The sequence below is a fragment of the Budorcas taxicolor genome, chromosome 15, assembly GCF_023091745.1.
Source record: "Budorcas taxicolor isolate Tak-1 chromosome 15, Takin1.1, whole genome shotgun sequence".
Taxonomy (NCBI): Eukaryota; Metazoa; Chordata; class Mammalia; order Artiodactyla; family Bovidae; genus Budorcas; species Budorcas taxicolor.
In genome coordinates, this window is record NC_068924.1 from 1,378,250 (window position 1) to 1,403,700 (window position 25,451).

Here is a 25,451-nt window from a genome sequence, read left to right on the forward strand (position 1 = left end):
GGCATAGTCCTTAAAGAAGAAATAAATGATTTTCTGGAATTCCCTTTTTTTTCCCATGATCCAGCGGATGTTGTCAATTTGATCGCTGGTTCCTCTGCCTTTTCTATAACCAGGTTGAACATCAGGAAGTTCACGGTTCATGTATTGCTGAGGCCTGGCTTGGAGAATTTTGAGCATTAATTTACTAGCGTGTGAGTTGAGTGCAATTGTGCAGTAGTTAGAGCATTCTTTGGCATTGCCTTTCTTTGGGATTGGAATGAAAACTGACCTTTTCCCGTCCTGTGGCCACTGCTGAGTTTTCCAAATTTGCTGGCATATTGAGTGCAGCACTTTCACAGCATCATCTTTCAGGATTTGAAACAGCTCAACTGGAATTCCATCACCTCCACTAGATTTGTTTGTAGTGATGCTTTCTAAGGCCCACTTTCTTTACATCCAGGATATTTGGTTCTAGGTGAGTGATCACAGCATCGTGATTATCTGGGTCTTGAAGATCGTTTTTTGTATAGTTCTTCTGTATATTCTTGCCACCTCTTCTTAATTTCTTCTGCTTCTGTTAGGTCCCTACCATTTCTGTCCTTTATTGAGCCCATCTTTGCATGAAGTGTTCCCTTGGTGTCTCTAATTTTCTTGAAGAGATCTCTAGTCTTTCCCATTCTGTTCTTTTCCTTTATTTCTTTGCATTGATTGCTGAAGAAGGCTTTCTTATCTCTTCTTGCTATTCTTTGGAACTCTGCATTCAGATACTTATATCTTTCCTTTTCTCCTTTGCTTTTCACTTCTCTTCTTTTCACAGCTTTTTGTAAGGCCTCCCCAGACAGCCATTTTGCTTTTTTGCATTTCTTTTCCATGGGGATGGTCTTGATCCCTGTTTCCTGTACAATGTCACGAACCTCATTCCGTAGTTCATCAGGCACTCTATCTATCAGATCTAGTCCCTTAAATCTATTTCTCACTTCCCGTGTATAATCATAAGGATTTGATTTAGGTCATACCTGAATACTTTTCAATAATTACCTTAAACATAAATGGGATGAATGCCCCAACCTAAAGACAAAAACTGGCTGAATGGATAAAAAACAAGACTCCTGTATATATTGTCTACAAAAGACCCACCTCAAAACAAGGGACACATACAGACTGAAAGTGAAGGGCTGGAAAAAGATATTCCACGCAAATAGAGACCAAAAGAAAGCAGGAGTAGCAATACTCATATCAGATAAAATAGACTTTAAAACAAAGGCTGTGAAAAGAGACAAAGAAAGACACTACATAATGATCAAAGGATCAATCCAAGAAGAAGATATAACAATTATAAATATATATGCACCCAACATATTGCAGAGCACCACAATATGTAAGACAATGCTAACAAGCATGAAAGGGGAAATTAATAATAACACAATAATAGTGGGAGACTTTAATACCCCACTCACACTTATGGATAGATCAACTAAACGCAAAATTAACAAAGAAACACAAACTTTAAATGATACAATAGGCCAGTTAGACCTAATTCATATCTATAAATGGACATTTATAGATGGTGGACATTTCACCCCAAAACTATGAATTTCACCTTTTCTCAAGTGCTCATGGAACCTTCTCAAGGATAGATCACATCCTGTGCCATAAATCTCGCCTTGATAAATTAAAAAAAAAAAATTGAAATCACTCCAAGCATCTTTTCCGACCATAATGCAGTAAGATTAGATCTCAATTACAGGAGAAAAATATTAAAAATTCCAACATATGGAGGCTGAACAACACGTTCCTGAATAAACAACAAATCACAGAAGAAATCAAAAAAGAAATCAAAATATGCATAGAAACGAATGAAAATGAAAAGGCAACAACCCAAAACTTGTGGGAAACTAAAAGCAGTGCTAAGGGGAAAGTTCATAACAATACAGGCATATATCAAGAAACAAGAAAAAAGTAAAAAAAAAAAACCTAATTCTACACCTAAAGCAACTAGAAAAAGAAGAAATGGATAACCCCAGGGTTAGTAGAAGGAAAGAAATCTTAAAAACTAGGGCAGAAATAAATGCAAAAGAAACAAAAGTGACCATAGAAAATCAACAAAGCCAAAAGCTGGTTCTTGGAAAGGATAAATAAAATTGACAAACCATTAGCCAGACTCATCAAGGAACAAAGGAAGAAAAATCACATCAATAAAATTAGAAATGAAAATGGAGAGATCACAACAGAAAACACAGAAATACAAAGGATCATAAGAGACGACTATCAGCAATTATATGCCAATAAAATGAACAATGTGGAAGAAACAGACAAATTCCTAGAAAAGTACAGCTTTCCAAAACTGAACCAGGAAGAAATAGAAAATCTTAACAGACCCATCACAAGCACGGAAATTGAAACTATAATCAGAAATCTTCCAGCAAACAAAAGCCCAGGTCCAGACGGCTTCACAGCTGAATTCTACCAAAAATTTAGAGAAGAGCTAACACTAACCCTACTGAAACTCTTCCAGAAGATTGCAAAGGAAGGTAAACTTCCAAACTCATTCTATGAGGCCACCATCACCCTTAATACCAAAACCTGACAAAGATGCCACAAAAAAAGAAAATTACAGGCCAATATCACTGATGAACATAGATGCAAAAATCCTTAACAAAATTCTAGCAATCAGAATCCAACAACACATTAAAAAGATCATACACCATGACCAAGTGGGCTTTATCCCAGGGATGCAAGGATTCTTCAATATCCACAAATCAATCAATGTAATTCACCACATTAACAAATTGAAAAATAAAAGCCATATGATTATCTCAATAGATGCAGAGAGAGCCTTTGACAAAATTCAACATCCGTTTATGATAAAAACTCTCCAGAAAGCAGGAATAGAAGGAACGTACCTCAACATAATAAAAGCTATCTATGACAAATGCACAGCAAACATTATCCTCAATGGTGAAAAAATCGAAATAATTTCCCCTAAAGTCAGGAACAAGACAATGGTGCCCACTTTCACCACTACTATTCAACATAGTTCTGGAAGTTTTGGCCACAGCAATCGGAGCAGAAAAAGAAAAGGAATCCAAATCGGAACAGAAGAAGTAAAACTCTCACTGTTTGCAGATGACATGATCCTCAACATAGAAAACTCTAAAGACTCCACCAGAAAATTACTAGAGCTATTCAATGAATACAGTAATATAGTAATAATGCAGGATGTAAAATCAACACACAGAAATCCCTTGCATTCCTATACACTAATAATGAGAAAGCAGAAAAAGAAATTAAGGAAACAATTCCATTCACCACTGCAACGAAAAGAATAAAATACTTAGGAATATATCTATCTAAAGAAAATAAAGATGTATATAGAGAAAACTATAAAACACTGGTGAAAGAAATGAAAGAGGACACTAATGGAGAAATATACCATGTTCATGGATCAGAAGAATCAATATAGTGAAAATGAGTATACTACCCAAAGCAATCTACAGATTCAATGCAACCCCTATCAAGCTACCAGCAGTATTTTTCACAGAGCTAGAACAAATAATTTCACAGTTTGTTTGGAAATACAAAAATCCTCGACTAGCCAAAGCAATCTTGAGAGAGAAGAATGGAACTGGAGGAATCAACATGCCTGACTTCAGGCTCTGCTACAAAGACACAGTCATCAAGACAGTATGACACTGGCACAAAGACAGAAATATAGATCAATGGAACAAAATAGAAAGCCCAGAGATAAATCCACACACCTACGGACACCTTATCTTTGACAAAGGAGGCAAGATTATACAATGGATTAAAGATAACCTCTTTAACAAGCGGTGCTGGGAAAACTGGTCAACCACTTGTAAAAGAATGAAACAAGAACACTTTCTAACACCGCACACAAAAATAAACTCAAAATGAATTTAAGATCTAAATGTAAGACCAGAAACTATAAAACTCCTAGAGGAGAACATAGGCAAAACACTCTCCGACATAAATTACAGCAAGATCCTCTATGATCCACCTCCAGGAATACTGGAAATAAAAGCAAAAATAAACAAATGGGATCTAATTAAAATTAAAAGCTTCTGCACAACAAAGGAAACTATAAGCAAGGTGAAAAGACAGCCTTCGGAATGGGAGAAAATAATAGCAAGTGAAGCAACAGACAAACAACTAATCTCAAAAATATACGAGCAACACCTGCAGCTCAATTCCAGAAAAATAAATGACCCAATCAAAAAATGGGCAAAAGAACTAAATAGACATTTCTCCAAAGAAGACATACAGATGGCTAACAAACACATGAAAAGATTCTCAACATCACTTATTATTAGAGAAATGTAAAGCAAGACCACAATGAGGTACCACTTCACACCAGTTAGAATGGCTGCAATCCAAAAGTCTACAAGCAATAAATGCTGGAGAGGGTGTGGAGAAAAGGGAACCCTCTTACACAGTTGGTGGGAATGCAAGCTAGTATAGCCACTATGGAGAACAATGTGGAGATTCCTTAAAAAACTGGAAATAGAACTGCCTTATGACCCAGCAATCCCACTGCTGGGTATACACACCAAGGAAACCAGAATAGAAAGAGACACCTGTACCCCAATGTTCATTGCAGCACTGTTTATAATAGCCAGGACATGGAATCAACCTAGATGTCCATCAGCAGATGAATGGATAAGAAAGCTGTGGTACATATACACAGTGGAGTATTACTCAGCCATTAAAAAGAATACATCTGAATCTGTTCTAATGAGGTGGATGAAACTGGAGCCGATTATACAGAGTGAAGTAAGCCAGAAAGAAAAACACCAATACAGTGTACTAACACATGGGAAATAGATGGGGAGACAGTGGAAACAGTGTCAGACTTAATTTTGGGGGGCTCCAAAATCACTGCAGATGGTGACTGCAGCCATGAAATTAAAAGACACTTACTCCTTGGAAGGAAAGCTATGATCAACCTAGATAGCATATTCAAAAGCAGAGACATTACTTTGCTGACTAAGGTCCGTCTAGTCAAGGCTATGTTTTTTCCAGCAGTCACGTATGGATGTGAGAGTTGGACTGTGAAGAAGGCTGAGCACCAAAGAATTGATGCTTTGAACTGTGGTGTTGGAGAAGACTCTTGAGAGTCCCTTGGACTGCAAGGAGATCCAACCAATCGATTCTGAAGGAGGTCAGCCCTGGGATTTCTTTGGAAGAAGGATGCGAAAGCTGAAACTCCAGTACTTTGACCACCTCATGCGAAGAGTTGACTCAGTGGAAAAGACTCTGATGATGGGAAGGATTGGGGGCAGGAGGAGAAGAGGACGACAGAGGATGAGATGGCTGGAAAGCATCACTGACTCGGTGAATGTGAATCTGAGTGAACTCCGGGAGTTGGTGATGGACAGGGAGGCCTGTCATGCTGTGATTCATGGGGTCGCAAAGAGTCGGACACGACTGAGCGACTGAACTGAACTGAATACTCCATTGTGTATATGTATCACAGCTTTCTTATTCATTCATCAGCTGATGGATATCTAGGTTGCTTCCATGTCCTGGCTATTAGAAACAGTGCTGCGATGAACATTGGGGTACATGTGTGTCTTTCTATTCTGGTTTCCTCGGTGTGTATGCCCAGCAGTGGGTTTGCAGGATTGTATGGCAGTTCTAGTTCCAGTATTTTAAGGAATCACCACACTGTTCTCCATAGTGGCTGTACTAGTTCGCATTCTCATCAACCGTGTAAGAGGGTTCCCTTTTCTCCACACCTTCTCCAGTATTTATTGCTTGTAGACTTTTGGATAGCAGCCATTCTGACTGGCATGAAATGGTACCTCATTGTGGTTTTGATTTGCATTTCTCTGATAATGAGTGATGGTGAGCATCTTTTCATTGTTTGTTAGCCATCTGTATGTCTTCTTTGGAGAAATGTCTATTTAGTTCTTTTGCCCATTTTTTGATTGGGTCACTTATTTTTCTGGAATTGAGCTGCAGGAGTTGTTTGTATATTTTTAAGATTAATTCTTTGTCAGCTGCTTTGTTTGCTATTATTTTATCCCATCCAAAGGCTGTCTTTTCACCTTGCTTATAGTTTCCTTTGTTGTGCAGAAGCTTTTAATTTTAATTAGATCCCATTTGTTTATTTTTGCTTTTATTTCCAGTATTCTTGGAGGTGGATCATAGAGGATCATGCTGTAATTTATGTCGGAGAGTGTTTTGCCTATGTACTCCTCTAGGACTTTTATAGTTTCTGGTCTTACATTTAGATCTTTAATCCATTTTGAGTTTATTTTTGTGCATGGTGTTAGAAAATGTTCTAGTTTCATTCTTTTACAAATGGTTGATCAATTTTCCCAGCAGCACTTTTTAAAGAGATTGTCTTTTCTCCACTGTATATTCTTGCCTCCTTTGTCAAAGATAAGGTGTCCATAGGTGTGTGGGTTAATCTCTGGGCTTTCTATTTTGTTCCATTGATCTATATTTCTGTCTTTGTGCCAGTGTCATACTGTCTTGATGACTGTGTCTTTGTAGCAGAGCCTGAAGTCAGGCAGGTTGATTCCTTCATTTCCATTCTTCTTTCTCAAGGTTGCTTTGGCTATTTGAGTTTTTTTTTGTATTTGCATACAAACTGTGAAATCATTTGTTCTAGTTCTCTGAAAAATACCGCTGGTAGCTTCATAGGGTTTGCATTGAATCTATAGATTGCTTTGGGTGATATATTCATTTTCACTATATTGTTTCTTCCGATCCATGAACACAGTATATTTCTCCATCTATTAGTGTCCTCTTTGATTTCTATTTTATAAAATTTAAATTTATTTATTTTAATTGGAGGCTAATTACTTTACAATATTGTAATGGTTCTGCTGCACATCAACATGAATCCACCATGGGCGTACACGTGTTTCCCATCCTGAACCCCCCCCCTCCCACACCCTCCCCGTATCATCCCTCTGGGTCATCCCAGTGCACCAGCCTCAAGTATCCTGTATAGAACCTGGACTGACGATTCATTTCTTATATGATATTACACATGTTTCAGGGCCATTCCCCCAAATCGTCCCACCCTCTCCCTCTGCCACAGAGTCCAAAAGACTGTTGTATATATCTGTGTCTCTTTTGCTGTCTCACATACAGGATTATCGTTATGATCTTTCTAAATTCCATATATATGCATTAGTATACTGTATTGGTGTTTTTCTTTCTGACTTACTTCACTCTATATAATAGGCTCCAGTTTCATCCACCTCATTAGAACTGATTCAAATGTATTCTTTTAATTCTCTCTCTCTTTTTTCTGGGTCCCCTATAATACAAATATTTGTAACTTGACTCTATCCTGGAGGTTTCTTGAGCTATCCTAAGTAAAATTTTATTCTATATGACATTCTGAATTAGATCGTTTCTGAGGATTTATTGTATTTTTCTTTATGATCAGTTCTTTTTGATGTTTTCTAGTTCTTTGACGAAGTTCTCACTGTGTTCTTCTATTCTTTCCCCAAATTCAGTGAGAATTTTTGTCACTACTGCTTTGAAGTCTTTATCAGGTAAATTACCTATCTCCATTTCATTATTTTTTCCCCTGGGGGGTTTATCTTGTTCTTTCATTTGGAACATATTCCTCTGCTCTCATTTTGTTTGACTTTCTGTGTTTTTTTTTCTTGAAAGCAGGCAAAACAGTTACCTATCCTGGTCCTGAAGGTGGGTGTCCTTGTGTAGAACCATCCCCATGTAGTCTGTAGTTGCCCAGTGGTTTTCATGGGAGACCAGGATTTGAAGCATGGATTTTATCTTTCCTAGGGTATACCCGCAGCCACTGCTTTGGTGGAGAGTAATATTTTGGCCACCTGATGCAAAGATCCAACTCATTGTAAAAGACCCTGACGTCGGTAACGATTGAGCGCAAGAAGAGAAGGGTGCAACAGAGGATGAGAGCAAAGTCTGGGAGATAGTGAATTGCAGGGAAGTCTGGCATGCTGCAGTTCATGGGGTTGCAAAGATTTGGACATGACTTAGCAAATGAACCACAACAACAAAACCTAACTTGCAGCTTTCACATTGTGCATTTTTTTTTTAAAGTCAACACAATAAATGCTGGAGAGGATATGTAGAAAAAGGAAACCTCCTCCACTATTGTTGGGAATGTAAATTGGTACAGCTATTATAGAGAACAGCAATGAGATTCCTTAAAAACTAAAAATGACCCAGCTACCATATGACCCTATAATCTCATTCCTGGGCATATATCTGGAGAAAACAATAATATGATACAATGTTAGTGCTTTGTTGTAGACCAATATGTGAAAGACTGCACTAGTAAAAGTAATGCTTCAGTTGAATCAAAATGGTATTAATAATATGTTTCTCCACTTGTTAAAACACATATTAGTAAATTGTGTGTTTTTCTAAATGTTTCCTAATTATTTCAGTTACTGTCTGGTAAAGCCATTCACTTTTGTCCTGAAAGGAAGGGGGGATCGCCCATCTTTTTCTACAGTGTACCAACAGAGGAATCTGGCACTTTTTCAAACTGGTACAAGAAATATGAAAAATTCTGACTAACAGGCATATTTTGGTATACCCAGAATTCCTATCCCTTCCTGACTTTATAGATTTTTTTCTAGAATTCACTAAATTTCCCATTTTCATAGTCCAAGTAAAGTTGACTTGATCCCAAGTTCTAGGAAAGGAGTAAGGTGAGTTCAATTATCCATATATTTCATTCTCTTTCTACAATGGTTGGTTCAGAGACAGGCACATAACTCATTCAGAGCAAATGAAACTGAAGAAGGTATTTGTTGAAACTTCTAAGAAAGAAACTTCCTTCTTTCTCTTTGACATCTGTTTCCCATGGAGATGAGATGTCTGCAGAGGTGTGAAGCCATTTTATTATATTGAATGGTATAGCTGGGAAGTCTCTGTAAACAGCCTATCAGAGAAGATAGAAATGAGAGGGTAAAGTTGAGCTCTTAATGAGATCACTTGAACTCCCAAATAAAACCTCACTTGATATTGACACTAATGATGAATTTTCGATTTTATGAACCAGGGAATTTCTCCCTGTTCTGCACTTTCCTGAATTCTACATTTGTCTATTTGGGGTACATTCATCACAGGGTCTCTTTGTTACCTCTTTGACTGGGTAGAGACTGCTTCTCTCAGTACTAGTGAATTTTTAGAGATAGCCTGGTATATGCATTTCATATGTAAGCCAACTAACCTTGAGTCAATATGTCTCAGGGATCTCATTTATCAAGCTATAATACAACAAGCTACTAATTCCTCTGCCTTAAACCCAGGACCAGGTAAGCAACATTATTCAAACTGGCCAGTCCAAAGTTGTTTTAACTGCTCTGCCATGGCTTTTCCATGGAGACTCCAATAAAAACTTTGGCCAGGCTTTTCAATTACTCTTCTGCCTCTAGCCAAAGGCCTGACACTTCTGTGATACTGCATGGTGTGGCATTCTCCCTTCTTTTAGGAAATGTAAGAAATAAAAATCTTCTTTGAAGTCTTTCCCCTCTTCATGTTGTCACTCAGCCATACCTCTGTAAATTAAATTCCTGATATAAATTTAGAGCACTCCCATTCCCCCATTCCTTTATTTTAGCCGGGGTGGGGGTGGGGGGGGAGTTAGATTAAGTTGTTTGATTTGGAGTTTCTGTTACATAAAACATGTTTTAAAACTTATTTATCCAGGTAACTTTAATAAAAAAGTAAATTACCTTAGTGATATTCTTATCAGATAACTGTCCACTTCTTTCTTTTTTATTAGACAATTCTATTCTCTTACATTCTTCTCTCCCTCATTTCCTCCTCACTTTTAGTTTCCATCTCTTCCTTAATTCAATATTTATGAAGTATTGCTGAGGGCCTGTGCTAGTAAAAATGTTTCAAAATCATATGAGACTGTTCCTACCCTTAAAGTGGCTTGCAATGAACACATTTGAAGTAAGCAGGTGATAAGTATGATGGAAGCATGTGCAAGGTTTAGTGACGCCTGAGGAAGAGAGTGATTGGTTTTTCTTGAGAGTAGTGTTCAGGAAGTTTCCTAGGAGTGGGTCTTAGAATTTTTAATGAAAGACAAAAACAGAGCATAGAAAAGCTTTCAGTCAGAGGCTGCTGCATGGAGAAAGACTCAGAAGCTTTATTCTTGGCATGCTTTGGTGTAGAAAAATGATTTTCTATGGCTGTAGCACAGAATGTGGCCCTTGATCTAATGCAAAATTTAATGGGGGACCAAAAACCTAAGTAATTGATAAATTTATTTTAATGTATTTTTTAATAAAAATTCATGCAAAATTCTTAATAAACAAAATATGAAAATTTGAAATTTAAAAAGTGACATAGTAAAACAAATGGTACGTTGCCACTTTGCAAAGGAAGTTTCAGTAAGGTGAAATTGATTAAAAATTACTGAAGGTGTTTACTTATTTTTAAAAAGTAAGAAAAATGTCAATTTTCCCAATTGATAAGAAGATAAGTTGATTTTTAAAATATTATGTGTGTGCCTTCATTTAAATGATGAAAGTAAAAAGAGAATGCACTTTGCTTTGAAATGAATAAAATATTTAAACCTAAAATAATATTGTTGGTTTAGTATACGCTTGCCTGGAAGAAGCACAAGCTGGAATCAAGATTGCTGGGAGAAATATCAATAACCTCAGATAAGCAGATGACACCACCCTTATCACAGAAAGTGAAGAGAAACTAAAAAGCCTCTTGATGAAAGTGAAAGAGAAGAGTGAAAAAGTTGGCTTAAAGCTCAACATTCAGAAAACGAAGATGATGGCATCTGGTCCCATCAGTTCAGTTCAGTTCAGTCACTCAGTCGTGTCCGACTCTTTGCGACCCCATGAATCGCAGCACACCAGGCCTCCCTGTCCATCACCAACTCCCAGAATTCACTCAGACTCATGTCCATCGAGTCAGTGATGCCATCCAGCCATCTCATCCTCTGTCGTTCCCTTTTCCTCCTGGCCACAACCCCTCCCAGCATCAGAGCCTTTCCAATGAGTCAACTCTTCGCATGAGGTGGCCAAAGTACTGGAATTTCAGCTTCAGCATCATTCCTTCCAAAGAAACCCCAGGGCTGATCTCCTTCAGAATGGACTGGTTGGATCTGCTTGCAGTCCAAGGGACTCGAGACTCTTCTCCAAGACCACAGTACAACAAACATCAATTCTTCAGTGCTCAGCCTTCTTCACAGTCCAATTCTCACATCCATACATGACCACTGGAAAAACCATAGCCTTGCTATGGACCTTTGTTGGCAAAGTAATGTCTCTGCTTTTGAATATGCTATCTAGTTGGTCATAACTTTCCTTCCAAGGAGTAAGCGTCTTTTAATTTCATGGTTGCAGTCACCATCTGCAGCGATTTTGAAGAACCAAAAAATAAAGTCTGACACTGTTTCCACTGTTTCCCCATCTATTTGCCATGAAGTGATGGGACCAGATGCCATGATCTCGTTTTCTGAATGTTGAGCCTTAAGCCAACTTTTTCACTCTCCTCTTTCACTTTCATCAAGAGGCATTTTAGTTCCTCTTCACATTCTGCCATAAGGGTGGTGTCATCTGCATATCTGAGATTATCAGTATGTCTCCTGGCAATCTTGATTCCAGCCTGTGCTTCCTCCAACCCAGCGTTTCTCATGATGTACTCTGCATAGAAGTTAAATAAGCAAGATGACAATATACAGCCTTGATGTACTCCTTTTCCTATTTGGAACCACTCTTTTGTTCCATGTCCAGTTCTAACTGTTGCTTCCTCACCTGCATACAGGCCTCTCAAGACGCAAGTCAGGTGGTCTGGTATTCCCATCTCTTTCAAAATTTTCCACAGTTTATTGTGATCCACACAGTCAAAGGCTTTAGCATAGTCAATAAAGCAGAAATAGGTGATTTTCTGGAACTCTCTTGCTTTTTTTATGATCCAGCGGATGTTGGCAATTTGAACTCCGGTTCCTCTGCCTTTTCTAAAACCAGCTTGAACATCAGGAAGTTCATGGCTCACGTATTGCTGAGGCTTGGCTTGGAGAATTTTGAGCATTAATTTGCTAGCATGTGAGATGGGTGAAATTGTGTGGTAGTTTGAGCATTCTTTGGCATTGCCTTTCTTTGGGATTGCAATGAAAACCGACCTTTTCCAGTCCTGTGGCCACTGCTGAGTTTTCCAAATTTGCTGGCATATTGAGTGCAGCACTTTCACAGCATCATCGTTCAGAATTTAAAATAGCTTAACTGGAATTCCATCACCTCCACTAGCTTTGTTCATAGTGACGTTTTCTAGGGCCCACTTGACTTCACATTCCAGAATGTCTGGATCTAGGTGAGTGATCACACCATCATGATTATCTTGGTTGTGAAGATCTGTTTTGTATAGTTCTTCTGTATATTCTTGCCACCTCTTCTGGTGGCTGCGATGACATGCAGAGCATGGCCGAGAGGAGCTACCCCACGTCTGAAGTCAGGGGCAGAAGTCGGGAGGACCCCACCCCTGAGGGGTAGTGGCTGAAAGGAGCTACCCCATGTCCGAGGTCAGGGGCGGCAGCTGAGAGTGCTAGGCTGCGACAGCGCAGGAGCAGCCGAGAGGAGCTACCCTTGCCTGAGGCCAGGGGCAGCGGCCAGGAGGAGCGACCCCACATCCAAGGAGTAGGGGTTGCACCAGTGCCAGAGGGCATAGAGGAGCTATTCTACATTCAAGGTCAGGAGGGGCGGCAGTGAGGAGATACCCCTCATCCAAGGTAAGAGAAACCCAAGTAAGATGGTAGGTGTTGCAAGAGGGCAGAAACACTGAAACCATAATCACAGGAAACTAGTCAGTCTAATCACACTAGGACCACAGCCTTGTCTAACTCAATGAAACTAAGCCATTCCCTGTGGGGCCACCCAAGATGGGCAGGCATGGTGGAGAGGTCTGACAGAATGTGGTCCACTGGAGAAGGGAATGGCAAGCCACTTCAGTATTCTTGCCTTAAGAACCCCATGAACAGTAGGAAAAGGCAAAATGATAGGATACTGAAAGAGGAAATCCCTAGGTCAGTAGGTGCCCAATATGCTACTGGAGATCAGTGGAGAAATAACTCCAGAAAGAATCAAGGGATGGAGCCAAAGCAAAAACAGTACCCAGCTGTGGATGTGACTGGTGATAGAGGCAAGGTCTGATGCTGTAAAGAGCAATATGGCATAGGAAGCTGGAATGTCAGGTCCATGAATCAAAGCAAATTGGAAGTGGTCAAACAAGAGATGGCAAAGGTGAACGTCAACATTCTAGGAATCAGCGAACTAAAATGGACTGGAATGGGTGAATTTAACTCAGATGGCCATTATATCTACTACTGTGGGAAGGAATCCCTTAGAAGAAATGGAGTAGCCATCATGGTCAACAAAAGAGTCCGAAATGCAGTACTTGGATGCAGTCTCAAAAACGACAGAATGATCTCTGTTCATTTCCAAGGCAAACCATTTAATATCATGGTAATCCAAGTCTATGCCCCAACCAGCAACACTGAAGAAGCTGAAGTTGAACGGTTCTATGAAGACCTGCAATACTTTTTAGAACAGCCCCAAAAGATATCCTTTTCATTATAGGGGACTGGAATGCAAAAGTAGGAAGTCAAGAAACACCTGGAGTAACAGGCAAATTTGGCCTTGGAATGTGGAATGAAGCAGGGCAAAGATTAATAGAGTTTTGCCAAGAGAATGCACTAGTCATAGCAAATACCCTCTTCCAACAACACAAGAGAAGACTCTACACATGGACATCACCAGATGGTCAACACCAAAATCAGATTGATTATATTCTTTGCAGCCAAAAATGGAGAAGCTCTATACAGTCAACAAAAACAAGACCAGGAGCTGACTGTGGCTCAGATCATGAATTCCTTATTACCAAATTCAGACTTAAATTGAAGAAAGTAGGGAAAACCACTAGACCATTCAGATATGACCTAAATCAAACCCGTTATGATTATACAGTGGAAGTGAGAAATAGATTTAAGGGACTAGATTTGATAGATAGAGTGCCTGATGAACTGTGGATGGAGGTTCATGACATTGTACAGGAGACAGGGATCAAGAGATCCCCATGGAAAAGAAATGCAAAAAAACAAAATGACTGTCTGAGGAGGCCTTACAAATAGCTGTGAAAAGAAGAGAAGTGAAAAGCAAAGGAGAAAAGGAAAGATATAAGTATCTGAATGCAGAGTTCTAAAGAATAGCAAGAAGAGATAAGAAAGCCTTCTTCAGTGATCAATGCAAAGAAACAGGAAAACAACAGAATGAGAAAGATTAGAGATCTGGTCCCATCACTTCATGGCAAATAGATGGCGAAACAGTGGAAACAGTGTCAGACTTCATTTCTTTGGGCTCCTAAATCACTGCAGATGGTGATTGCAGCCATGAAATTAAAAGATGCTTACTCCTTGGAAAGAAAGTTATGACCAAACTAGATAGCATATTAAAAAGCAGAGACATTACTTTGCCAACAAAGGTCCGTCTAGTCAGGCTATGGTTTTTCCAGTAGTCATGTATGGAGAAGGAAATGGCAACCCACTCCAGTGTTCTTGCCTGAAAAATCCCAGGGACGACGGAGCCTGGTGGGCTGCTGTTTATGAGGTCGCACCGAGTCGGACATGACTGAAGTGACTTAGCAGCAGCAGAGTGTATGGATGTGAGAGTTGGACTGTGAAGAAAGCTGAACGCTGAAGAATTGATGCTTTTGAACTGTGGTATTGGAGAAGACTCTTGAGAGTCCCTTGGACTGCAAGGAGATCCAACCAGTCCATTCTAAAGAAGATCAGTCCTTGGTGTTTTCTGGAAGGACTGATGCTAAAGCTGAAACTCCAGCACTTTGGCCACCTCATGTGAAGAGTTGACTCATTGGAAAAGACTCTGATGCTTGGAGGGATTGAGGAGCAGGAGGAGAAGGGGACGACAGAGGATGAGATGGCTGGATGGGATCACCGACTCGATGAACATGAGTTTGAGTGAACTCCAGGTGTTGGTGATGGACAGGGAGGCCTGGCGTGCTGCAGTTCATGGGGTCACAAAGAGTCGGACATGACTGAGCAACAGAACTGAACTGAATATATCTATTTTCTAAATTTTTGATATTTTTCCAATACCTTAATATTTTATAATAAAGGTAGGTCATTCAAATTAAAATATGTGTATAGGGACATTTTTTCATTATCTCAAGGCCCCTAATAGTTTGGCATGGATCTTTCTGAATATTGTCTCTATTTAAAATTTTAATATTTTTATCAAAATATTTTGCAGTAATTTTTTTAACAATATTGCAATAAAATATTGTTTAACTTGAATTACTGAGTTATTTGGTTTCCTCTTTATTTTTCCTCTGAAAGCAGATTCCTCACTGATTTCACTCTAATATTGGCCTTGGAAAAGGAGGTAGATTCATTTAAAGAAGCACACATTCTTAATGTTCATACTCACTACAAATTGCTTTTTGATGAATGAATTTAATTGGTAATACTTTACTGAAACTGACAACCAATATGTTAGAAAAACTTAATGATCTTCCTTCTATGTGTCTCTCTTACTCCTCACACAGAACACTTTACATCTCACAGTCTGGTCACCAAATATTCAGGTTTTTTTCCTCCTCACCAAGCAACTCTCCACAACATCATCTGGCATCCTATAATTTCTATCAACTTTGACAGAGAGTGTCAGATCCCATAGTTTAAGAGCTCAGCCCCATAAGACTACTCTCACCCTACTTCAGATGCCAATGGCAAATAGTAGGTTCCCAAGTTACCCATAACTTCTGTTAGACTTGGCTACAAATGAAGTCTTCCCATTGCCTGCTTCTAGTTGGATTTCATAATTTGCTGAGCATTTCATAATCTCAAGGAAATGCTTATCTTTACCAGTTCATGATAGGATATGATAAGAAACACGAATGAAAAGCCAGATGAAGGGATACAAGGGACAAGGGCTGGGAGACTCCTGAGTACAAGAGCTTCTGCCTTGTGGAAGGTGCATCATACTCTCAGCATATGGATACTGAAAGAACTAGGAACTCAGTAGACACTTTTAGGGTTTTCATGGAGGTTTTATCACACAGACATGATGGATTATTAACTCCATTTTCAGCCTGTCTCAAGAGAAAAAGTGTGGGACTGAAAATTCTAAGCTTCTAATAATGGTTCGGTCTTTCTGGTCAATGGCCATTCATCCAGGAGCTGTCCAGGAGCCCACACAGAGTCTCCTCATTAGAACAAAAGACACCTCTATTATTCAAAAATTGCAAGTGTTTCAAGAGCCCTGTGCCAGAAATGGAGATGAATTTATACATAAATATATATTTATAAATTACAATATCACATCATTATGTAAAAAAAAGTATGTAGTCCCACCCTCCAGGAAGCCTTTCTAACTTCTAGACAAGCTGAACCTACCAAGGGACAGACACTAGTCTCAAGAATGCAACAGCTCCACAGCCTGTGGACCCATTCCACTCCAACAACAGGCCAGATCCTGCAGTGGAATGGCTTGGGTCTTGACCCCACCCACTATCAGCCCACCATAAGCTTCAGGACACCCCCAAAAACTGCAACCAACTGTGTCAGAAAACCCCCCACCCACCAGCAATCTACACCACCTCAAAGATCCCTGGGTGCTGCAGTCAGACTCCAGGACCCAGCTCTGCCAGCCATTACATCAGCAAAAGCCCCAGGAAATAGCTTCACCCCACTAGTGGGCAAGTAACCACCCTAGAATCTCTAGCTTCTAGACAAGTCTCACCTATCTGGGACAGACTCCAGTCACAAGGAAACACTACCTTCATAGCCTGTTGACATGCTCCCTACCCTCCTGCAAACTAAATGAAAAACCCATGCAGCTCTTATAGGAGGAATCCCTTAGAACATACAGCTCAAGAGATGAAAGTGGAGGGAAGCATAAAACATCTACAAAGGCCACTTTTAGACCTTTTAGCCTGGAAATGTAAGTAACCTACCAGATACATGAAAAGAAATGCAGCACTTAGGCAAAATGAGGTAACAGAGGAACATGTTTCAAATGAAGGACAAGATAAAACCCCAGAAGAAAGATTAAGTGAAATGGAGATAAGCAATCTACCAAAGAAAGAATTCGAGGTATGATCATACAGACAATCAAATAACGAGGGAGGAGAATGGATGCACAGTATGAGAAGTTAGATGTTTTAAATAAAAAGAGTAAGAAAATATAAATAGGAACCAAACAGAGATGAAGAACACAATAACTGAAATGAAAAATGCACTGAAAGGAATCAACAGTAGACTAAATGATATAGAAGAGCACATTGGTGAATTGGAAGACAGAGTAGTGGAAATCACTGAAACTGGACATAAATAATAAAAAAGAATGAAAAGAAATGGAGACAGGTTAAGACACCGAAAGGACAACATCATATATCAATATTTGAATGGTAGGGGTCCCAGAAAGAAAAGTGAGAGCAATGGCCTGATAACATATTCAAGACATAATAGCTGAAAACATTCCTAACCTGGGAAAGGAAACAGTCATAAAAGCCCATGAAACACAGAGAATCCTATATAGGATTAACCCAAAGAGGACTATACCAAGACATATTGCAAACAAAATGAAAAAAATTAAAGATAAACAGAGAATGTTACAAGTAGCAAAGGAAAAGAAACAAACAACATACAAAGGAAATCCCATAGGCTATCAGCTGATTTGTCACCAGAAACTTCAGGCCCAAGGAGAACAACACGATACATTTAAAGTGATGAAAGTGAAAACCTATAGTCAAGAATACTCTACCCAGAAAGGCTTTCCTTCAGGTTTCATGGAGAAATCAAAAATTTTACAGACATGCAAAAGCTAAGAGTCCAGCACCACAACCAGTTATACAAGAAATGCTAAAGGAATTTCTCTAAACAAAAAAAGAAAAGGCCACAACCAGAAACATGAAAATTATGAAAGGAAAATCATCAGTAAAAGCAAAGATGCAGTGAGAGTAGGAAAGCATCCACACACAAATCTAGTAGGAATGTCAAAAGTAGTAAAATCATGAATATTCACAATGGACAGTTAAGAGATGCACAAAACAATTAGATATAAAACACAGTATCAGAAACACTAAATTTGAGGGAAGATGAGTGCAAATTTAGGGTAGCTAAAATACTTTTGATATTAAGAGCTAAGCAACTTAAAACAAACCCATATAAATATAGATTGTTACTCAAAAATCTCATGGTAGCCACAAACTAAAAGTCTATAATAGATAATACACAAAAAAGAAATCCAGGAATCCAGCCATAAAGCTAGAGATTGTTGTGAAATCACAAGAGAACAAAAGACGAAAAAAGGAACAAAAAAGACCTACAAAACCCCCAAACAATGAACAAAATGGCAATAAGAACATAGAAGGCAGTAATTAAATGTAAATGGACTAGATGCTCCAATCAAAAGACAGAGTGGTTAAATGGATATAAAAATAGGAATCATACACATGCTGCCTACAAGAAACTCACTACAGATCTAAAGACACACTAGACTGAAAGTGAGGGGATGGAAAAAGGTATTTCATAGAGAAATGCAAATCAAAACTACCATGAGGTATCACCTCACACCCGTCAGAATGTCCATCATCAAAAATTTTATAAATAATAACTGATAGAAAGGGTATGGAGAGAAGGGAACCCTTCTGCACTGTTGGTGTAAATGCAAATTGGTACAGCCACAATGGAGAAAAGTATCAGTTCAGATTCAGTCACTCAGTTGTGTCCAATTCTTTGTGACCCCATGGACTGCACCAGGCTTCCCTGTCCATCACCAACTCCCAGAGCTTACTCAAGCTCATGTCCATCGAGTTGGTGATGCCATTCAACTATCTCATTCTCTGTCATTTCCTCCTCCTCCCACCTTCAATCTTTCCCAGCATCAGGGTTTCTTCAAATGAGTCAGTTCTTCCCATCAGGTAGCCAAAGTACTGGAGTTTCAGCTTCTGCATCAGTCCTTCCAATGAATATTCAGAACTGAATTTCTTTAGGATTAACTGGAAAAACCATAGCTTTGATAAGACAGACCTTTGTGAGCAAAGTAATGTCACTGCTTTTTAATATGCTGTCTAGGTTGGTCATGGACTTCCCTGGTGGCTCAGACGGTAAAGTGTCTGTGTCTACAATGTGAGAGACCCGGGTTTGATCCCTGGGTTGGGAAGATTCCCTGGAGAAGGAAATGGCAACCCACTCCAGTACTCTTGCCTTGAAAATCCCATGGACAGAGGAGCTTGGTGCAGGCTACTATTCATGGGGTCACAAAGAGTTGGGCACGACTGAGCGACTTCACTTTCACTTTCAGGTTGGTCTTAACTTTTCTTCCAAGGAGCAAGCATCTTTAATTTCATGGCTGCAGTCACCATCTGCAGTGATTTTAGCAAAATGTGGTACACTGGAAAAAGGGAATGGCAAATCACTTCAGTATTCTTGCTTTGAGAACACCATGAACAGTATGAAAAGACAAAAAGATAGGATACTGAAAGATGAACTCCCCAGGTCGGTAGGTGCCCAATACACTACTGGAGAAAGGTGGAGAAATAACTACAGAAAGAATGAAGAGACAGAGTCAAAGCAAAAACAACACCCAGTTGTGGATGTGACAGATGTGGTAATGGAAGCAAGATCCAATGCTGTAAAGAGCAATATTGCATAGAAACCTAGAATGTTAGGTCCATGAATCAAAGCAAATTGGAAGTGGTCAAACAAGAGATGGCAAGAGTAAACGTCGACATTTTAGGAATCAGGAAACTAAAATGGACTTGAATGGGTGAATTTAACTCAGATGACCATTATATCTACTACTGTGGAAAAGAATCCCTTAGAAGAAATGGAGTAGTCCTCATAGTTAACAAGAGTTAACTATACACTATCCAAAATGTAGTACTTGGGTGCAATCTCAAAAATGACCGAATGATCTCTGATCATTTCCAAGGCAAACCGTTCAGTATCGCAGTAATTCAAATCCATGCCCCAACCAGTAAACCTGAAGAAGCTGAAGATGAACGGTGCTATGAAAGACCTACAAGACCTCCTGGAACCAACACCCCAAAAAGATGTCCTTTTCATTATAGGGAACTGGAATGCAAAAATAGGAAATCAAGAGCTACCTGGAGTTAACAGGCAAATTTGACCTTGGAGTAAAGAATGAAGTAGGGCAAAGACTGAGAGAGTTTTGCCAAGAGAACGCACTGGTGAGAGCAAACACCTTCTTCCAACAACACAAGAGAAGACTCTACACGTGGACAGATGGTCATCTACAGATGGTCAATACGAAAATCAGGTTGATTATATTATTTACAGCCAAAGATGGAGAAGCTCTATATAATCAACAGAAACGAGACCAGGAGCTGACTGTGGCTCAGATCATGAACTCTGTATTGCCAATTCAGACTTAAATTGAAGAAAGTAGGAAAAACCACTAAACCATTCATGTATGACCTAAATCACATCCCTTATTATTGTACAGGGGAAGAGAGAGATAGATTCAAGGGACTAGGTCTATCAGAGTGCCTGAAGAACTATGGACGAAGGTTCATGACATTGTACAGGAGATCAAGACATCCCCAAGAAAAAGAGATGCAACAAGGCAAGATGGTTGTCTGAGGCTGTGAAAAGAAGAGAAGTGAAAGGCAAAGGAGAAAAGGAAAGATATACCCATTTGAATGCAGAGTTCCAAAGAAAAACAAGGAGAGATAAGAAAGCCTTCATCAGTGATCAATGCAAAGACATAGAAGAAAACAACAGAATGGGAAAGACTAGAGATCTCTTCAAGAAAATTAGAGATATCAAGGGAACATTTCATGCAAAGATGGGCTCGATCAAGGACAGAAATGTTATGGACCTAACAGAAGCAGAAGATATTAAGAAGAGGTGGCAAGAATACACAGAAGAATTATACAAAAATGATCTTCATGACCCAGATAACCACGATGGTATGATCACTCTCCTAGAGCCAGACATCCTGTAATGTGAAGTCAAGTGGGCCTTTGGAAGCATCACTACAAACAAAGCAAATGGAGGTGATAGAATTCCAGTGGAGCTCTTTCAAATCCTTAAAGATGATGTTGTGAAAGTGTTGCACTCAATATGCCAGCAAATTTGGAAAATCAGCAGTGGCCACAGGACTGGAAAAGTTCAGTTTTCATTTCAATCCCAAAGAAAAGCAATGACAAAGAATGTTCAAACTACCACACAATAGCACTTATCTCACATGCTAGCAAAGTAATGCTCAAAATCCTCCAAGGTGACTTCAATAGTATGTGAACCATGAACTTCCAGATGTTCAAGCTGGATTTAGAAAAGGCAGAGGAACCAGAGATCAAATTGCCAATATCTGTTGGATCATTGAAAAAGCAAGTAGTTTTTCTGGAAGAAAAGCATTTGCTTATGCTTTATTGATTACACCAAAGCCTTTGACTGTGTGGATCACATTAAACTGTGGAAAATTCTTAAAGAGATGGGAATACCAGATCACCTGACCAGTCTGCTGAGAAATCTGTATGCAGGTCAGGAAGCAACAGTTAGAACTGGACATGGAACAACAGACTGATTCTAAATTGGGAAAAGATTACATCAAGGCTGTGTATTGTCACTCTGCTTAATTAAGTTACATGCAGAGTACATCATGAGAAATGTGAGGGTGGGTGAAGCAGAAGCTGAAATCAAGATTTCCAAGAGAAATATCAATAACTTCAGATATGCAGATGATGCTAGCCTTATGACAGAAAGTGAAGAAGAACTAAAGACCCTCTTGATGAAAGAGGAAAGTGAAAAAGTTGGCTTAAAACTCAGCATTCAGAAAAGTAAGATCATGGCATCCAGTCCCATTGTTTCATGGCAAACTGATGGGGAAACATTGGAAAACAGTGGGAGAATAGTACGGGGGATCTTTAAAAAACTAAAAATAGAACAATCTAGACTCAGGAGTCCTGTTACTGGGCATATACATGGAGATAGTCATAATTCAAAAAGATACATGTATATAAATTTTCATTTTAGCACTATTTACATTTAGCCAGGATATGGAAGAAACCTAAATGTCCATCAGCATAGGAATGAATAAAAGGTGGTGTGTATATACAGTAGAATCTTACTCATCCATTAAAAGGTACGGAATAGTATCAATTACAGAGACATAGATGGACCTAGGACTGTCATGCAGAGTGAAGTGTCAGAAAGAGAGAAAATATCGTATATTAACACATATATGTTAAATCTAGAAAAATAGTAGAGATGATCCTATTTGCAAAGGAGAAATAGAGGCAGACATAAAGAACAAACGTATAATTACCAAGGGGTTAGGGCGATGGTGGGATGAATTGTGATTGTGGTTTCAGTCTGTCTGCCCTCTGATGCCCTCTCTCAGAGCCTATCCTCTTACTTGGGTTTCTTTTACCTTGGACGTGGGGTATATCTTCATGGCTGTTCCAGCAAAGCACAGCTGCTGCTCCTTACCTTGGATGTGGGGTAGCTCCTCTCAACCTCGCTTGTGCGTCATCACAGCCGCTATGTTGGTGTGCATGTGTAGCCCCCGTGAGGGATCCAACATCTGCTGGATCATCAAAAAAGCAAGAGAGTTCCAAAAAAAATCTATTTCTGCTTTATTGATTATGCCAAAGCCTTTACTGTGTGGATCACAATAAACTGTGGCAAATTCTGAAAGAGATGGGAATACCAGATCACCTGACCTGCCTCTTAAGAAAACTGTATGCAGGTCAGGACGCAACAGTTAGAACTGGACATGGAACAACAGACTGGTTCCAAATAGGGAAAGAAGTGTGTCAAGGCTGTATATTGTCACCCTGCTTATTTAACTTCTATGCAGAGTACATCATGAGAGACGCTGGGCTGGAGGAAGCACAAGCTGGAATCAAGATTGCCAGGAGAAATATCAATAACCTCAGATATGCAGATGACCCCACCCTATGGCAGAAAGTGAAGAAGAACTAATGAGCCTCTTGATGAAGGTGAAAGAGGAGAGTGAAAAAGTTGGCTTAAAGCTCAAAATTCAGAAAACAAAGATCATGGCATCTGGTCCCATCACTTCATGGCAAATAGATGGGGAAACAGTGTCAGACTTTATTTTTCTGGGCTCCAAAATCACTGCAGATGATGATTGTAGCCATGAAATTAAAAGACGCTTACTCCTTGGAAGAAAAATTATGACCAACCTAGATAGCATATTAAAAAGCAGAGACATTACTTTGCCAACAAAGATCCATCTAGTCAAGGCTATAGTTTTTCCAGTGGTCATGTATGGGTGTGAGAGTTGGACTATAAAGAAAGCTGAACGCCAAAGAATTGATGCTTTTGAACTGTGGTGTTGGAGAAGACTCTTGAGAGTCCCTTGGACTGCAAGGAGATCCAACCAGTTCATCCTAAAGATTAGTCCTGGGAGTTCATTGGAAGGACTGATGGTGAAGCTGAAACTCCAGTCCTTTGGCCACCCAATGTGAAGAGCTGACTCATTGGAAAAGACCCTGATGCTGGGAAAGATTGAGGGCAGGAGGAGAAGGGGACAACAGAGGATGAGATGGTTGGATGGCATCACCGACACAATGGACATAGGTTTAGGTGGACTCCGGGAGTTGGTGATGGACATGGAGGCCTGGCGTGCTGCGGTTCATGGGGTCCCAAAGAGTCAGACACGACTGAGCAACTGAACTGAACTGAACTGAACCATATTTCATCAAATCTACAGTCAAATAATTCAGTATTTTATGTATAGTGTAAGAAACTTCACATAGTGTACCTTCAATTCCCCCCTCCCTTCTTTTGTAGCATTATCATCATGAATGTTTTAATGTGTTTTAACCCCTTCAGTTCCTTGACTGTTCACAAGATGATATTCTTCAAGCCAGCAGCACTGCATCTCTCTTCTTCTTCTTCTTCTTTTTTTTTTTTTTTAACCTCTGGACTTCCTTCTAAGAACTCACTTTACTAGGTTAAGCCCACCCAGAACAATCTCCCTTTTGTTGAAATCAGCTGGTTTGAGACCTTAATAATATCTGGAAAAAAAACCATTTTCCATGTAATGTATCATAGCAAGGGTGTGTCAGGCTCTCAAATCTACCAGTGTTGCCCAGTGCTCCCCACTTAAGAAGAGGAGATTATATAAGAGCTTGCATCATTAGGGGCCATCTTAGAATTTTGCCTAATGCATCCGCTTGTTGTTGTTGTTGTTCAGTCACTCAGTCGTTTCTGACTCTTTGTGACCCCATGCATTGCAGCGTATCAGGCTTCCCTGTCCTTCACTATCTCTTGGAGTTTGCTCAAACCAAGTCCATTGAGTCAATGATGCCATGCAACCATCTCAACCTTTGTGCCTCCTTCTCCTCCAGCTCTCATCTTGAGAGGGTAACAGGCAAGAAGGCCAGGGGTCTCCAAACAGAGCAAATAGCCTGCAAGTGTCAGACATTTTTATCTCTCTTAAGTGGCAGGAGGAAATAAACTAGCAATATTTTTTCCTTCTCTATACAAATTTAAAGGGAAGTTTCTCTTAAAATTCTGTGTTGCCATAATGACACCTGGTTTCACCTGAAGTTAACCAATGCCTTTTTCTTATGGAAATGTTTATCTTAAGCTATGCTAATATACTATGCATTTACCCCAAACTCTGTCTTCGAGTGAATTCCGCCTTTTGGCTCAGAACCTACTTGACAAACCAATATGTTTTACTCAGATATAGTTCCTCTCATCTATGTAAATGAAACTATTTGTGTGGTGATCTGCCCTTCTTCAAGATTCAGGTTAATCATTTTATGGCCCAGGATGAACCATTTGGTGCCAAGATTATCCCAAGATACATCTTATGGGTGAGGGACCTGGTGCCATTCTGAGTTTTAAGATATTCCTTTCTTTCATTAACAGACTGCTAGTGACTATATAACATCCAGCTGAAGACTAGCAGGGGGGGTACTCTTTCTGCCCCCTTCTGATGCCTATGTCAGAAGCTTTCTCTATCTCCTTTAATAAAACTTTATTACACAAACGCTCTGAGTGATCAAGCCTCATCTCTGGCCCCAGATTGAATTATTCTCCTTCGGGGCCAAGAATCCTGGCGTCGTGATTCAACAACAACTTTTCAATCTTTCTCATCATTAGGGTCTATTCCAATTTGTTTAAAGACCCTGTATTATAGTTCCAACATCTTTGTACATTTCTGTTTATTGATTTATTTCTTGATTATGGGTTATTTCCTTCTTTCTCTGTGTGTGTGTGCGCCTTTTTTTTAAGTAATATTAAATATTGAATATTACAGGCAGAAGAACAGTAGAAACTGAAGTGAAAGGTATTTACATGTGTAAATGGAACTTCTATTTTTTGGTCAGGACTTTATTTTTAGAGTGTTGAGTAAATCTAGTTAATAGTTGTGCTGCTTTGCTGTTATTAGTGAAACTTTCAGTATTCTACAGATTTCAGTCATCTAGAGGTGGGCTGCTGTTGAAGA

General features: G+C 39.4%; 1 pseudogene; it reads right to left on the reverse strand.

Moving 5' to 3' along the window:
- Nucleotides 1-19,969, reverse strand: part of LOC128060591 (splicing factor 45-like) — a 38,602-nt pseudogene extending 18,633 nt beyond the window's left edge.
- Between the last annotated feature and the right edge of the window lie 5,482 nt (nt 19,970-25,451).